We start from the raw sequence: 16,784 nt of genomic DNA on the forward strand, positions 1-16,784 counted from the left end.
TTGATGACTTCCCTCATTACATTTGTAAGTTTCTCAAAAATGTTTACTTCTAATTGTATTTTAGCACTTAGCATAGTCCCTGGCATATTCACTAATCAGTGCTTGTTCATTTGTTGCCTTGAAAAATTGATTCACCTTATTTGACAAAAACTACTGGGGAAAACTAGAAAATAGTATGGCAAAAACTAGGCATAGACTAACACCTCTTATCCTATACGAAGGTAAAGTTAAAATGGATACAGTTTAGAAATAAAGAGAGATACCATAAATAAATTAGGGGAGCACAAAATAATTTACCTGCCAGATCTATGAATAAATAATTTATGGCCAGACAGAAAGAAGATTCTGAGAAATGAAATAGATAACTTTGATTCCGTTAAATGTAAAGGTTTTTGCACAAACAAAACCAAAGCATCAAAGATTAGAACAGAAGCAACCAACTGGGGAAAAATTTTTTTTTACAGTGAATATCCCTAAAAAAGGCCTCATTTAAAAAATATATAGCAAACTGAGTCAAAATTTATAAGAATATAAGATATTCCCCATTTAATAAGTAGTCAAAGGATATGAACAGGCAGTTCTCAAATACAGAAATTAAGATTATCTTTAATTATTTGAAAAATCCTCCAAATTACTATTAATTAGAGAAATGCAAATTAAAACAACTCTGAGGTATCACTTCATACCTACTAGGCTGGCTAATATGACAAAAAGGAAAATTATAAATGTTGGACAAAATTGGGACACTAATATACTATTAGTAGAGCTGTGATCTCATCCATCCATTCTGGAGAGCAATTTGGAGCCATGTCCAAAGGGCCATAAAACTGTGCATACTCTTTGGCCTAACAATAACACTGCTAGGTCTATATCCCAAAGAGATCAAAGATAAGGAAAAAAGGACTTACTTGTACCAGAATATTTGTAGCAGCTCTTTTTGTGGTGGCAAAGAATTAGAAGCTGAAGAGATGTCTAACAATTAGGGAATGGTTGATAAAGTTCTGTTTTATGATTGTAATGGAATACCGATTGTACAATAAGAAATGATGAACAGGACAAACACAAAAAAAAAGCTGGAAAGATTTATATGAAACATGCAAAGTGGAGTGAGCAGAACTTTGTACACTGTAACAGCAATAATGTATGATGATCAACCGTCAATGACTTAATTGTTACCAGCAATGCAAGGATCCAATAGTCATGACAAAAAAGCTATCCATTGCTGTAGAAGGAACTAACAGAGCTGAATGCACATTGAAGCATGTCATTCTTCACTTCATTTCCTTTATGAATTTTTCTCTAATTTAAATGATATATGTCTTCTTTCATAACATGACAAATGTGGAAATATGTATTACATGATAGTACATGTACAACTTGTATTACCTGCCATCTTGGGGAGAAGGGAATGTGAGAACATGAATCACAAAGTGTCAGAACACAATTATTAAGATAATATCTATATGTAATCTGGAAAAAATATAAAATTTTTAAAAAGACTGATTTGCTCCAGTGACCTATTTTAGCATTATAGAGACTTCTTCTGGTGATTATCTGATAGCCATCTACACCGGGGAAACTCATATGGTCCTGGTCAATTGTCCTATATATATACAATACACTTTCTCAGTTCAGAGATCCCACAAATGGCAACAGATAGTCTAGGTAGACAATTCCCTTCAAAGGAAGAGAAGATGAATGCTGAGATATGGACCAGAAGAAAATTATGCCTTGAGCTTCACTAGCTTGAAAGTAATCTCTAGATGAAGCCTTAGCTATCTTCAGGTGAATATCCTTGAAATTTTCAAAGAAAACCTTGAATATATAGCTTCTCAAATATGTTCAAAGGATGAAGGTGTGGAGGGAGGGAAAAGACATAGATGATACTTCAGAGTGCCAGACCTTTAAAAAAATACCTTAATTAAAATTAAATCCCTGAATGTCATAGCTAGAAAATACACCTAAGAGATCTTTAGTCCAATCTTCTCATTTGAGGAAAATAGCCATGTGAAGAAAAGGAAAATGAAGGAGTTTGCACAGAACAAGAGGGCTTTGATTTGGAGTCAAAGAAGCTGAGTTCAAATCTCAGCTCTAGTTTTTACTATATGAACTTGGGCAAGTTCTCCAAATCTCTCAGGGTCTCAGTTTCCTCCTTGGTAAAATGAAAGGATCAGATTAAGTAATCTCTAGGGTCTTTTTCATCTCTAAATCTAGGGTTCTAAATTTAAATGATTTATATAATTCAATAAGCATAAAAAATAAATGCCCTTCAAAAACAGCATTCATCATGTGCACTTTTTTACTTAAGAATGGTATATACTTCAAACTGGACATGCTTTGTCTTTAAAGATTATGATATGGTAGAAAGAACTTTGAACTTGGAACCAGGAGGTGAGAATTCTGGGGGAAGATGGTAGAATAGGATAGGAGATTATCTCACTCTTCATATTCCCCTAGAAATATTTAAAAATAGTGCCTCAAAGGATCTTTAAAATGGCAGAAATAGTGAAGAGTTAGGGGAGAAACAATCATCTTGCATAAGAATATGGAAAGAAGCTGGGAAGGCTATATAGGTGGTGGTCTAATCACTGAATGAAAAAGCAGCAAGGGGGGCAGCTGGGTAGCTCAGTGGATTGAGAGCCAGGCCTAGAGATGGGAGGTCCTAGGTTCAAATCTGACCTCAGACACTTCCCAGCTGTGTGACCCTGGCAAGTCACTTAACCCCCATTACCTAGCCTTTACCACTCATCTCCCTTGTAACCAATACACAGTACTGATTCCAAGACAGAAGGTAAGGGTTTAAAAAAAAGCATTAAGATCTGGAAACAGCTCAATAGGCCAGTTGTGCCGACTAGACACCATCCAAAACTGTGGCTGCAGAAGAGGAGGAGGGACTACACATAGATGAGTGCAATTGTTGAGAAACAAGAACCTTAGGAGAACAGAGTTCCTTGGTGCAGTTCTGAGACAGAGTCAAAGTAACACTTGTGCCCTCTGGAAAGACCTGAAGGAGTAAAAGTATTAAAGGTCATAGCACTGCCAGGCACTAATGGAGAAATTAGAAGAATCAAAAGATCCAAGACCCCCTGAGAGCTCAGGAAACAACAACAACAACAACAACAAAACTGAAACTTGAGACATATCACACACCAAAGGAGCAGCATAAAATTAAAAATTGGGAAATAGGTAGCTATTTCTTTTAATGGATAAACAAAAGAGAAAGAACTCAATCATAGATAGCTACTTTGAAAATAGAAAACATCAGGGTTAAAAAGCAAAAGACAATGAAATTAAAGTATTCATTTCTAAATTTTCAAAGAAAAGAATAAAATGGACACAAACCTAACTAGAGTTCTTGGAACTTAAAAAGACCAAATGAGGGAGGTTGAGGAAAACAATTGGGGGGAAAAGGCAATTCAAAGAAAAATAAGAAAAATTGGAAAAAGAGATCCACAAATTCAATGAAGAAAATAACTCTTTGAAAATAAGAATTGGGCAGGAAGAAGGTAATAATTTTAGGAAGCCTACCTTTTGGGTCAACTAACTAGAATGTTGCCCTGAGCATGTAAACCACTTGATTTTCATAAGCCACAGTTTCTTCATCTGAACAATGGAGATAATACTTGAGTTACCTGTCATTGTGTAGTTGTGGGAAAAGAGCTTTGTCAATTCTGAAGTACAATATTATGTTATTATTATTATAAATGGCAACATTGAGAAACTCAAATGAGGAACTTAGGAAAGATATAGATAGATATGAACTATTATATGTAACATAAACTATTAATATGTAACTATATTACATATTATAAACTATTAACAGTAAAATCTTTAAGGCTAGAGACCATATCTTGCCATTTTGCTCATGAGCCTGGTGGCCACAAACTTACACTGATACCCTCATCTCCTTAATATTAGAGTCGAAAAGTTATGCCTCCCCTTCTTGTGAACTGTTTCAGTTACCCTGTACCCAAAAATGTGTATTTAAATTTATATGTAAATGAAACTTATATGTAAAAGATTTTTAAAAGCCAGAGAAGTCAATGGGGGCAAACATATCAATCTTGTATAACCATCCATTTTGGGAGTCATGGATTAGTCATTAATAGAGTAGACCCTACCCTCAACCTTAGTCCCCAGAAGAGCTTGTCTATTACATTATAAGACCCATGAGGACAAGAACTATGTCTTATTGAGACTTGCATCTGTCTCTAACACAAAGCACTATGTTTCAATAGGGGCTTAAAGAATGATTTCTGAATGAAATGAAATTGAATTGAAAAGAATTTTTTCATCATTTTTGAAACTTGTTGACCAGCATCTATAAGGACAGGGACAGTATATTATTGATCTTTCTGTCTTCCCCAATGGCTGCTATAGTATTTTACATACTTTGTGTTTAGTAAAATGTTTGGTGAATTGAATGGAATTGCTTTGTGGTTGCTAGAGATTTTGTCTTGCAGATATTATAGGATTTGGTGCTGGAGGAAACCTTAGAAGTCATCTAGTTCAACCTCCTCATTTTATGGGTGAGAAAATAGAAACCCAGAAAAGTTGTGTTTTTGTAGTTGATGGATTCAGAGATACTTTGATCCTACCTTGTTAGTATCCTATAATATAGTCTCCTACTCCTAGAAACATTCATCATATCTCACTTCTCCGTAGACCAAAGTGGCACAACAAAAATCTGAACTAACCTTGGTCCATTGACTTTATTTTATTTATTTATTTATTTTATTTTAAGACCCTCACCTTCTGTCTTGGAACCAATACTCAGTATTGGTTCCAAGGCAAAAGAGTGGTAAGGGCTAGGCAATGGGGGTTAAGTGATTTGCCCAGGGTCATACAGCTAGGAAGTGTCTGCAGCAAATTTGAACCCAGGACCTCCCATCTCTGGGCCTGACTCTCAATTCACTGAGCTATCTAGCTGCCCCCTCCATTGACTTTAAATGCATAATCTTTTTCCATCGTATGTACCATGCTAACTTCCCATATTGTTGTGGCCGTCAGATAAAAAGCCAAATAGCTTAGAAAACAAAGGAAAATGAGATACTTTTATCCTTCCAGAAGGAAATACTGCCAATAATCTTAACTCTTTTCTTACTAAGTACCTTTTCCTACCTTTCCAAATGCACAAAGGAAATGATTTATACCTAAAATAGGTGATCATTCTTTAATGAAAGCAATAATTTTGAAAACTCTCATTCCTTGGAGAGTTCTTTTTATGTACCTTGCTTAATTTAGTCTTGCCTTGGAATATGGAGCTACAAGTTGGGACCTTGTGAAGTTCTTCCTTTGTTAGTCTATGCATCAATTTCACTATTGATGCCATATTGGCAAGGATTGTCTTTCTGCCCACAATACTGAAGGTTGACTGATGCTCCATTGAAATGCTATTTTCAGAACCAGGACTAAAGACTAAATATTCATTCCAGATCTATTATCTCTCTCTCTCTCTCTCTCTCTCTCTCTCTCTCTCTCTCTCTCTCTCTCTCTCTCTCTCTCTCTCTCTCTCTCTCTCTCTCTGTCTCTCTCTGTCTCTGTCTCTCTGTCTCTGTCTCTGTCTCTCTGTCTCTCTCTGTCTCTCTGTCTCTGTCTCTCTCTGTCTCTCTGTCTCTGTCTCTGTCTCTGTCTCTCAGAAAAACAGCCCACATTCCTAACTTAGTAAGAGTACTATGCCTGTGCTAAATAAACCTCCTGGGATACCACAGCTCTTTCTGAGACAGCTTCTGACTCAGAGTTAGGTGCTAAATAGAAAGCAGTGTGGAAACAAGATCACAAATACTGATATGACATCAGGCATCCTATTTTCTTGAGTTTCACAGAAGGAGCAAAATGAGTTATCACCTTAAATTTTCTTCAAAAATCTGTCCTTTTTCCAAAGGACCAACATGTAAAGTGGTCTACTGGCCCTTCTACAGGCTGAAAGGCCTCTGAAATGCTATGAATTGTTTGCTCCAAAGAAATGACTAAAACCTGTCATGTGCACTTAGACTTATCTAAATTAAGATTTGCCACAGAGTTCAAGCATCTATTTAAAGTCCCAAACAAATTATAAATATCTTCACTGCCAATGTTCACTGGCTGCAATTTGTCTTTTTGCCCTCAGTGCTGTGCCGGACTGGCACTTTTAATGCTGACACAGCATTGTTGCATTTCTGCAGGACCATAAAAGTGAGGAAGGAAGGGCTGGGATGAGGGAGCCAAGCAGCTGAGGAAGCAGCAAGGTCCCCTTGGTTCTTTACAAACTACTAAATCACAATTATTCCAGCTCATGTGCATCAAGAGGGAAATAGTTACACTTGTGCCAAAGGAAGATTATTTTAACCATTGTTAAAGGGATGCTTTGAAGAGAGGAGAATGAAGGCAGGGAGACTGACTCCCAAGTGAGCCTGAATGAGCTAACAAGCATTTATTAAGTGCCTATTTTGTTCCAGGCACTGGGAACCCAAAGAAAAAGCAAAAAGGCATTGCCTTCATAAAAGTTTTCAGAATTTTTCAATGTATTGATCAGTTTTGCTTTTTTCCCCCATAAAATATTATTTGTTATATGAGAAAGCTCTCTGGGCAGGGGTAAAGAAGAAATACTCAGAGTGAGTATTTACTGGTGAACTAAAAAAGCACCAGTAATTTTTTAAAATATATTTTATTTGATCATTTCCAAGCATTATTCGTTAAAGACATAGATCATTTTCTTTTCCTCCCCCCCACCCCCCATAGCCGACGCGTAAGTCCAAGCACCAGTAATTTTTTAAAGTCTTCCCTCAAGGAACTTATATTCTTTTGGGGAGAAGATGTGAAAAGGGTCTGAAATAGAGTAAGGAGTTGGGGGAATTTATGTGTGTGGTACTAACCAAGTCAAGTTGAGGCGCCTCTAAGTTCATCCCTTATAAAATAAATTGATTAGAGGAGAGCATTTGAAAGCAATCTCAGTTCAAAGACTCATGGCACAAGTTGGGAAAGGAAATTAATGTGAAATCAGGACTAGGGAGCTTTTTTTGAAAAGTGCAAACTTAAGTGCTATGTTGCTGGGCTTAGCCAACAGGATCGCCAATCAAAATAAATCTTGCTTGAGATAAATGTTGACCATTCCCAGTGATTTTAGTCAAAGCTGCCCATTTTGATTAAAGGTGTATGGTTTGGTCTGATTTCCTTGGTATGCCTACCTGTGATCCATCTCACAGCATCTCCATCCCAGAGAGACAGAGCAACTCAGTCACTTGCCTTGTGGTTTTTTTGTCTGATCTTTGAACAGTTGGAACCTTAGACATGCTAAGTGTTAGTGGTTTGTATATCAGAATTTGGCTTGGGTTGTGTATATGTGTATAGTGTATAAGAAGTGACCTTCTCATCCAGGCTGATATTTAACTGACAGGCTATACAGAACTGCCTCATTCACTGGAGAAGACTTGTGATTTTTTAAAAGAGCTGGTAACTCCTTAAATTCTACAGGAAATGAGTCTATCCAGTTCAAACAAATAGTACTTTTGGCAGAGCAGCCAGTCAAAGGCACACGTTGTACTATGTTCTTGGATCTTACCAGGTAGCACAGCTCTGTGTTATGAGAGGTAGTTAAGTCAATTAATGAAAAAACACCAAGGAGGAGATTTCATGGAATCTTTGACTTGGAAGTGACCTGAAAGAAATCACTTGGTTTATTCTCTCACCTTCAGTCTGACCCCACACATAGATCACCCCAGAAAAATGCCTACACATCCTAATTAGAAAGAAGATTCCATAATGTTCCTTGATCTTCCCAAATGAGGAAACTGAGGCAAACAGGGTTAAATGACTTGCTAGCTATGTGATCCTGAAAAAGTCATTTCCATACATTCCCAATGCTTAAAAATTTGCACTACTCATTTTTATACCTAACCTACATTTGGAATGCTCCACTCTTTGGTGTCTTTCTTCCTCATAGACTCTACTGAGAAGTAGCATAAGAAAGTGGGAAGTTGAATTTGGAATCCAAAGGCCAAGATTTGGCTCTTGCTTTCTTTATTCTGCTTTTGTAACTTTGGGCCTGACTTAACATTTTTCAACTTTAGTTTCTTCCTCTGTAAAATAAGGGGATGGATTTAATCACCAGGGTCTTTTATCCTGGACCCCCAAAGTATCCAAGGATAGATGTCAGGGGACTATAAATTTGAGTGGGAAACGACATATCTTTATTCTTACTAATCTCTAACTGGAATTTGATTTTTTCTTCCAATTTGATTTTTTTAATCACATTATTCTGCAAATTGATTCATAGGCTTCACCAATACTAAAGGGGTCTGGGACATAAGAAAAAGGTTAAAATCCCCTTGTCTAAGGTCTCTCTAAGCTTTAGATCTATTAGAAATAAAGAACAGCTGGTGATCATCTTATAAAAGAACTCTTCATGTGTTTGAAGACTGCAGCCAATTCAGGCAATTTTATTTTTTGATCCCTAGGATACAGGTCAGTAAGGTTGTATTTTTGGACACATTTAGCCTATTTTAAAAGATATCCTAACCTTTTCTCCTGTAGAATATTGATTCACCACTTTTCCAGTTTGTATGTTATTCAGTCCCTTTTTCCAATTAATTTTTTCCCCTAAGTGCAAAGTCAGAAGTTGCAAAGGAAATCTTTGATCATCTCTGCCTTTTTGGAGTCCCTGTTGGAACCCAATGACTCAGCTTTAAACATTTCACAGATGCACCAAAACAGTAGCTATGTTCCATAATCTGGGTAATGCATGTGTATATCATCCATCTTGTTTTTCTGGTATAGATAACTAGACTTATCATTTTCACTGCTAAAGATTTTATGAGTTTGGTAACAGATTCTGTAGGCTTTCTTAAGTAATGCAGCAAGATGGTACAGTGGATAAAATGCCAGGGTTAGATTCAGGAAAATTCATTTTCCTAAATTCAAATCCAGCCTCAGATACTTAGTAGCTGATTGACTCTTAACAAGTCACTTAATTCTATTTGACTCAGTTTCCTCAACTGTAAAATGATCTGAAGAAGAAATGGCAAACCCAAACCATTCCAGACTCTTTGCCAAGAAAATTCCAAAAGGAATCACTAAGATCTGGACACAAAAAAATGACTAACAATAACCTAAGTAAAAAAAAAAAGGCTCATCATCAAAAGGTTGGTCATGGGAGAATGAATTGTATTGGTCATGGTAACTCATGATATAAATGAAAAAAAAAATCCTTGCACACATCATTATTCTCAAGGCTTCAAAAGTGTTTCCTTACCACACCTCTTTGTGAGAGTAAGTGTCATTAACTTCATTTTGCAGGTAAGGAAACAAAGGCTTCATATACTAAATGACTTTTTCAGGAACATGCAGCTAGTAAACATCAGAACTGAGACTTTTCTGTCTCCAAATCCAGCATTATGTTCTCTGAGCTCCTCTGACTCCTGATAATGCAAATTTTTTAAGTATCTCAAAATAACAAAAGATGCCATAGGGAACAATGCAAAACACTCCAGAGAGGATTGATTCTGGAGTCAGAAGGGCAAATCTCAACTCTGATGCTTGCTATCCACATGACATTGGGGATATTACAATCTCTTTGTTCCTCAGTTTCCTTATTTATTAAATGAGAGCCTCTGAGTTCCCCTCACACTCTAATCCTATGAGTGACAATATCCGATTGTCAAATAAAATACATAAGCAATAATTGCTATAAAGAGGAATTTCAAGCTGAAGAGAGATCAGGAAAGGCACTAAAGAAGAAAAGCTATTAGAGTTATTATTATTGAAAGATGCTTAAAAGGCAGCCATATGGTATAATGGTTTAGAGTGATGAATCTGGAGTCAGGTGCACCTGAGTTCAAATCCTATCTCAACATTTATTAGTTGGTATGATTATGGGCAAGTCATTTAACCTTTATTTGCCTCAGTTCCCTCAACTGTAAAATGAGAATAACACCTACCTCTAAGGGTTGTTATTAGAATCAAATTAAATAATATTTGTAAGGTACTTAGCACAGTGGCTAGTACCGAGTAGGAGCTATATAAAAGCTCATTTCTTTTTCATTCCCTACTCCTTAGAAAGAAATACTTCTTTCTACTTCTATATAAATTTCTACTTCTATAGTGCCTCACAATTTTGAAAGAGTTTCACATCAAGTTCTCTTCTTATCCTCAGAAATCTGGGAAATAAACAAGCCAGATATGTTGAACACTGTCGTACAAGTAAGAAAACCAAGGCTTGGAGAATTTAACTGACTTCCCTGAAGTACAAGAGTTGGGGCAGGGAAGGGGCCTAGAACCCAGCTTGTCCCATCTCCTAAACTAGTGCACTGTGGGCATGCAGGGAGGAGGAAAAGAGCATTCTAAGTGGATACAATAGTATGCACAAATATAATGAGGTGAGAAAAGAAAATACACATTTCAAAGATGGTGAGTAATCTAGCTTGGCAGAGCAAAGCAGAGGATCCACATAAAGAAGTGATGACTGGATAGTCTAGTTCAAGAGCCTTGAATACTAGACTAGGGATTTTGACCTTGATTCCAAAAGCAATGGGAAGTGAGAAATTTTCAACAGGAGAGGATTATATTCAAATCTATTTGTTCAGTTGTTTTTCAGTTGTTTGTGACCACATTTGGGGATTTTCTTGGCAAAGATGCTGGAGTAGTTTGCTATGCCTTCTCCAATTCATTTTACAGATGAGGAAACTGAGGCAAGCAAGTTTAGATGACTTGTCCAGTTCACATAGATAATAAATGTCTGATGCCAGATTTTAATTTAGGATGATGTCTTCCTATGTTATTTTCTAAGATCCCTTCCAATTTATACATTCTGGAGTTTCATATAGTGGTAAGAAGATGTAGCCGGCAAATATTCCCAAATCATTTGTCTTTCTGCTTCGCTTGCATTTTTTTTTTACTATTTAAAGACTGTTTTCCTATTTTCCTTTGTGTCATTTGAGAATGATGTCTCATTTCCTGCTTTCCATTTTCTGGCTTTCCTCTGGCATTTGCTCTTTGTACTGATATGAACTTCCAGGAAGCCGTAGACCTCTGAATCAGATTTCATCAGGACCAAGTGCCACCTGCTTTGGTAAGGGTGAATTCTCTGATGTAGGTGGCTTTCCCTCCACTTTTACCTCTTAAGAACATGAGCTTTTGTCAAACCCCAGTTCAAGTACCATCTCCTACATCAGCCCTTTCCCTATTACCCCCATCATACTCCTGAAATTTCTTCAAACATATTTGGCACACATTCAGATATATGTAGAATATTATTATCATATGTAGGTTTTTACTTTCTAAATCTAAAATGAATTCCTCTGTGATATGAAGAGATAGCTTATCTTCAATCTAATGCACAACTATCCTCTCCTCACCTGTCTCCCAAGAAGATTATTGGGCTAGAATTATATCGAGACACATACCTCAAATATTAGTGTTCTAGGGATGGAATATTTAAGGGGAAATGAGGTTACTGCTATTTCCTGTGGTGACTTTTAAGGGAGGTGAAACTTAGCTTACTGTTGCTGGGTTAGCTCTCTCTACTAAATGCTGGTTATACAAAAGACAATCACAAATAGCTGGCACATTTATTTTCTTTGTTTATGTTAAATTTTATTTTCAAAGATAAGCTTTGCTCCCTCTCCTTTTCTCTCCATGTTCTCCAATGAGAAAAGGAGAAAAACAAAACTCATGTTACAAGCCTGTATCATCAAACAAAATTTCTCATTGTCTAAAAGAATGTGTCTAAAAAGGATATATCTTCCACTGAGTCCATCATCTCTCTGTCATGAGGTAGCAGCATATTTCATCATGCGTCCTCAGGAGTCAGTTATCATTTCAATGAGAATTCCTTTACATTTTTAAAAATTAAAATGTATTTATTTTTTGTTTGTTACCTTAAAATATCCAATAAACTTCTTCCCTCTTCCCCTTGCTCCCATTAGAGACAGCATCATTTAACAAAAAGATGCAAATATGCATAAAACCCTGTCTTATTTCTGTTTTTCAATTCTTTCTCTGGAGGTGTACATACATAAGTTATTCTTCAAACAATATTTCTGTTGCTCTATATGATATGCTTTCTGTTTTAAGCACCAAGATCCACCATCTTGTCCTTTAACACCAACCCCTCACTACCCCCAAGAACACAAGAAAAACAAGACTCATTACAAACATGCATAATCAAATATATTTTTTTTCACATTGGCCATTACCTAAAAAATGTTAATCTCATTCTGCATTCTGAGGTCCTCACCTCTCTAATAGGAGACATATAGCATGCTTCAGCATTAGTCCTCTAGAATCCTAGTTTGTCATTATCCTGGTAAGAATTCAACTTAATAGTATTCCATCATATTTATATATCATAACCAGTTCATTCATTCCCCAATCTATGAGCACTCCCCCTGAATCTCCCATTCTTTTCCACCTAAAAAGAGCTATAAATGTTTTTGTATACCTTCCTTAGTCAATCCTGTCCTCTAATCCCCTCTCTTCCTTTCTCCTCTTTCCCTCCTACTTCCCAGTTGAATGAAATATATTTATGTACCCTACTCTGTATATATGTGTAGTTTTTATTCTAATCAATTCAGATGAGAGTGAGGTTCAAGTGTCAGTCATTCCTCCTCATTTCCTCTTTATTCTTTGTATACATTGTCTACTTGTGCACCCTAGTTATGTGAGATAATTTCCCCTAACCTTCCTTTCCCTGCCTCCCCACCAGTGTATTCCTCTTCCTTTCTCTTTCCATTTTTTTCTTAAAATCATCAAGATATTATGTAACTGCCCCCAGACCATATCTAATTATATTCTCTCTATAAACTTGAATGATAATTTGGATCAATCATCTCCTCATCCTTATTTACTCTCCCCCCCCCCATTGTTTACTCATTTACCTTTTTATGTTTCTCTTCATTCTTGTATTTGAAACTCAAAGTTTCTTCATAGCTTTGGTGTTTTCATTAATACTGATTGGAAGTCTTCTATTTCATGAAAGTCTATTTTCTCCTGAATCATTAGACTCAATTTTTCTAGACAAGCTATTCTTGACTGTAGAAATGATTCCCAGTGTAGAAGGGAGTGATCTTACCAGATGAGTTTGCTCTTAGTAGTCTCTAAGATTGTAAGTGCTAAAAGTCAAGGGAGATGTTGAAGGCTGAAGAGAGTGAACTTTCCCTCCATGTTTTCACCTCTGAGAAATTCTTGCAAACATCTAAAATATTTGTGATACACCTCTCTATAACTTTCTCTCTAAAACTCCTGTTTCAAAGCATATCTTCAAAAATTAGAAGGATCTACTTATGCAAGGTTGTGAATTCATAAGGCTATCAGTCAATTGAGCATCATGTCTTCTTGCAATATACAGCATAGGGTCCCAGGCTATCTTGAGAGGACAGAGGGAGTCCCCCTGAAGAATAGCCCTGAATGGGGTGCTATATGTGTAAAGGGAAATGTTATTTTGCCTGATAAAGTACAAGATCCTTCAGGGAAGGGAAAATTTCATTTTTTTTCCCTCAGTATCCCCAGTACCTTGAGAAAATCCTGGTACATAATCAGTGCTTAATGATATTTTAAATCAATGAGTATGGGCATTTAGATGGGGCAGTGGATAGAATTCCAGGTTTGAATTCAGGAAAGCTCATCTGCCTGATTTTAATTCTAGACTTACATTTACTAGCTCTATAACTCTTGCCAAATCACTTAACCTCATTTACCTCAGTTTCCTCATCTGTAAAATAAGCTGAAGAAGGAAATGACAAAATACTCCAGTATCTTTGCCCTAAATGAGCTCATGAAAAGTCAGGCATGACTAAAACAAGTGAATGACAAAAACAAAAAGAATAAATGGATAAGAAAATGGATTAAATTGTCTTTCCTTCTGGCTGAAAAGTTTTTCAGCCTGAGCACATTTTCCTTAAATTCATATTTTGCTTTTTTGGATTTACATTACTCACCTGATCCTTCTAGACTATGGTTTCCTCTAGGACTAGATCTCTGGTGCCTGGCAGACTTTCTGGTATTTTTCTGCTCCCTATCCTGTTGCCATTCTTTCACAACTGGGCTTGATCTCTACCATCACCATTTCTATTTTTTCATTTCAATTTATTGTCTAGGAAAATGTTTTCTTTTATTTTGTTTCCCATTTCATTCAGGGAGCCAATATTTTCTTCCACTATAAATATTATATTCTTGTGGAATCCCTATCTCTTTTGACCCTGAGGAATGGGGGGCTGGGGAGGAATTGACTGAATAAAAGATTAAAATCAAATTGATTAAAAAGGAAAAAATAAGTTCTACAGTGAAGAAAGGAGAGTTTGAAGAATTTGTTGGCAGTAACCATGAACCAGAAGGTATTTATCCTCTGTGGTCCCCTACCTTTAAATCTGTGTGACCTTATGCTCTGTGCAATAACACCATGTCTACAGGTAAGTTTGGAGAAAGTACCATACCTTACTAGTTGACTTAACTAAGGCTTTTTATTTACTTTTTAAAACCCTGATGTGACATTTTTTCAGTCTTGAAATAAATAGTTTCATGGTATTCAACTGTTCTGTACCCCACTGAATCTATTTCAAAGCAATCAGTAGTCTAGTTTCTTGAACTATTTGCCAAATTGAAATCACTTTGGTGTCTGACACATCATTTTTCATGAAGTTTGGAAATGAGATGTAGCGAGAGGATACTAGTCTCTGAGTTATAGAAGGTTCACAGCTCCAGAGGGAGTGAATAGAAGCCAAGTCCCCTTCCCCCAAAAGGGGAAATGCTTGCAGACACCTACATATGTTTTTAAGGCTGTATTCTGAGTGCTTTTCTATTTAAAACAAAAGTAGCTCTAAAATATTGCATTGCTGCAATGCAACTCCTCCATCTCAGTGGTCTAGATTTTACCTTTTGTCGTTGGTCTCAGAACTTTTGCTCACCCCCCCCACCTTCAGAAGCCCACTCCTCTGGAATTCTAATCCATTAGGACTTCATTTTATTCTTCACATCATTTATCTTACCATATAGCTAGCATTTCTCAACAAAAATGACCAGCTAGAAGGCTTTCTAGGTTTCTATGAAATGATGAGAAAAATGCTCAAAAACTCCTGTAATTGTTCTAATGATAGGCCAGGCCAAGTGCAAATAGAAAAGCTCATTGATAAATCTATACAGTGGCAGACTTAAGAAGAGATGAAATGGCAAGATGACAGGCTGTGACCCAAACTTAAATTCAGACAAGGCTTGGGTTCAAGTTCTGCCTCTGACAAATACTTGCTATCACCTTCAGAAAGTTGCTTTATCTCTCAGTGATTTAGGTGATTCTTTAAAAACATAAGTTGAAGAATATTTGTTTATCTAATGTGGGAAAGCAGTTTCCTTACTAGAAATTCCTAACACTGATCAAATCACAGTTTTCTATACCCTCAATAAGGAATGAGAGTAGATAAAATGATTTTTTAAATCCTTCTTAGCCCCAGACTGCACAAGCATAAGAGTAATGGGAGAACACACTCCAAAAACCCAAAGACTACATGATATATCAGGGTAGCCATGAGACAGAGATCCCTGAAGCAGAACTGGCAATAATGATGATAATAATAAACTTTTATATAGCACCTACTATATGCTAGGCAGTATCAGGTACTTTACAAATATTATTTCATTTGATCTCATAATAATGCTAGGAGATAGGATATTATCAGCATATTATTATTGGCATTTTATCATGGGCAGACCAATGGTTGACATAAAACAGAGCCCAATATTATCTCACAGTCTACTGTTCTAACAATTATATCTTTTGCCTCTTCCCACATTATGGATTCAAACCTCAGAGTTAAGTAGCCTTTATTAAAATCCCAAACAAGCTAATCCTTTGTCAGGTTCAAAATGGCTGCATACTTACAGGGCTCCAAATTAGAATCTCCAACAATACGGGAATTGAAAAATACCAATCTACTTCTATTTCAAGAAATTTCCAACTCCTACCAGAGGTTATTCCATTTATTTGTTGACTAAATGAAAGTAAGTTGCTTTTAGCAATTCATGAAGTCCCCTAAGATAACTAGAAATACCTTTGGGTACTATGAACCAGAATTAGGAATCCCTTCTAGATTTCCTTTCCCATATTTATTCCTAATTTGCCCTTTGGGGTCTAAGCATATTGAAGTAGAGAAACAACTGCAGCAAAAAGCAACCAGCAAAAAGAAAACAAATAAATTGAGGCCCTGATCCTCTTCCTTTCCAAAGTGGAGATTTAATGGTCAAATTCATGGACTATTTGTATTCGGATGAGTAGAAGTTTTTTTTTATATTTTAAGTATGAATATATGTGGACTTTTGAGAATGCTAGTGTAAGAAGGTCAATCACATTTGGGAGGATAGAAAGACTGAATGAAGATTCTAAGATCTAGTGACCCTTGAGATATAATCTCCTTTTTTAGAGAGGTTGACTGTTGTGAAAAGAAGAAAAGGAAGATAGAAATGTGTTGATATTTAGAAAAGAGAGAGTAAAAGCTTTGAAAAGCCAATGATGACAAAAGTAGGAAAGCAGCTTCAGCTAAAGATACTATGTGCCCAGAAGAAAGAAGAGAATTCATGGGATTTCTATGGACACAGTATGAAAACACTGTTCATTTAGTGCTTTGATAGACATTAGGAAATTCCACTTAATTCAGTTCAAATGTATTAAGTGCTTACTACTATATTCAAGTCATTGAACTAGCAACAAGAGGTCAAAGTGTAGGGGTAGAGCATTCCAGGCAAATGCCAAGGAAACTAGGACTGAGAAGATAGGTGACTTGCCAGGGTTACAGAGCTACAAATTATCTCAGGCAAGATTTGTA

The sequence above is a fragment of the Monodelphis domestica genome, chromosome 2 (genome assembly GCF_027887165.1).
Source record: "Monodelphis domestica isolate mMonDom1 chromosome 2, mMonDom1.pri, whole genome shotgun sequence".
Taxonomy (NCBI): domain Eukaryota; kingdom Metazoa; phylum Chordata; class Mammalia; order Didelphimorphia; family Didelphidae; genus Monodelphis; species Monodelphis domestica.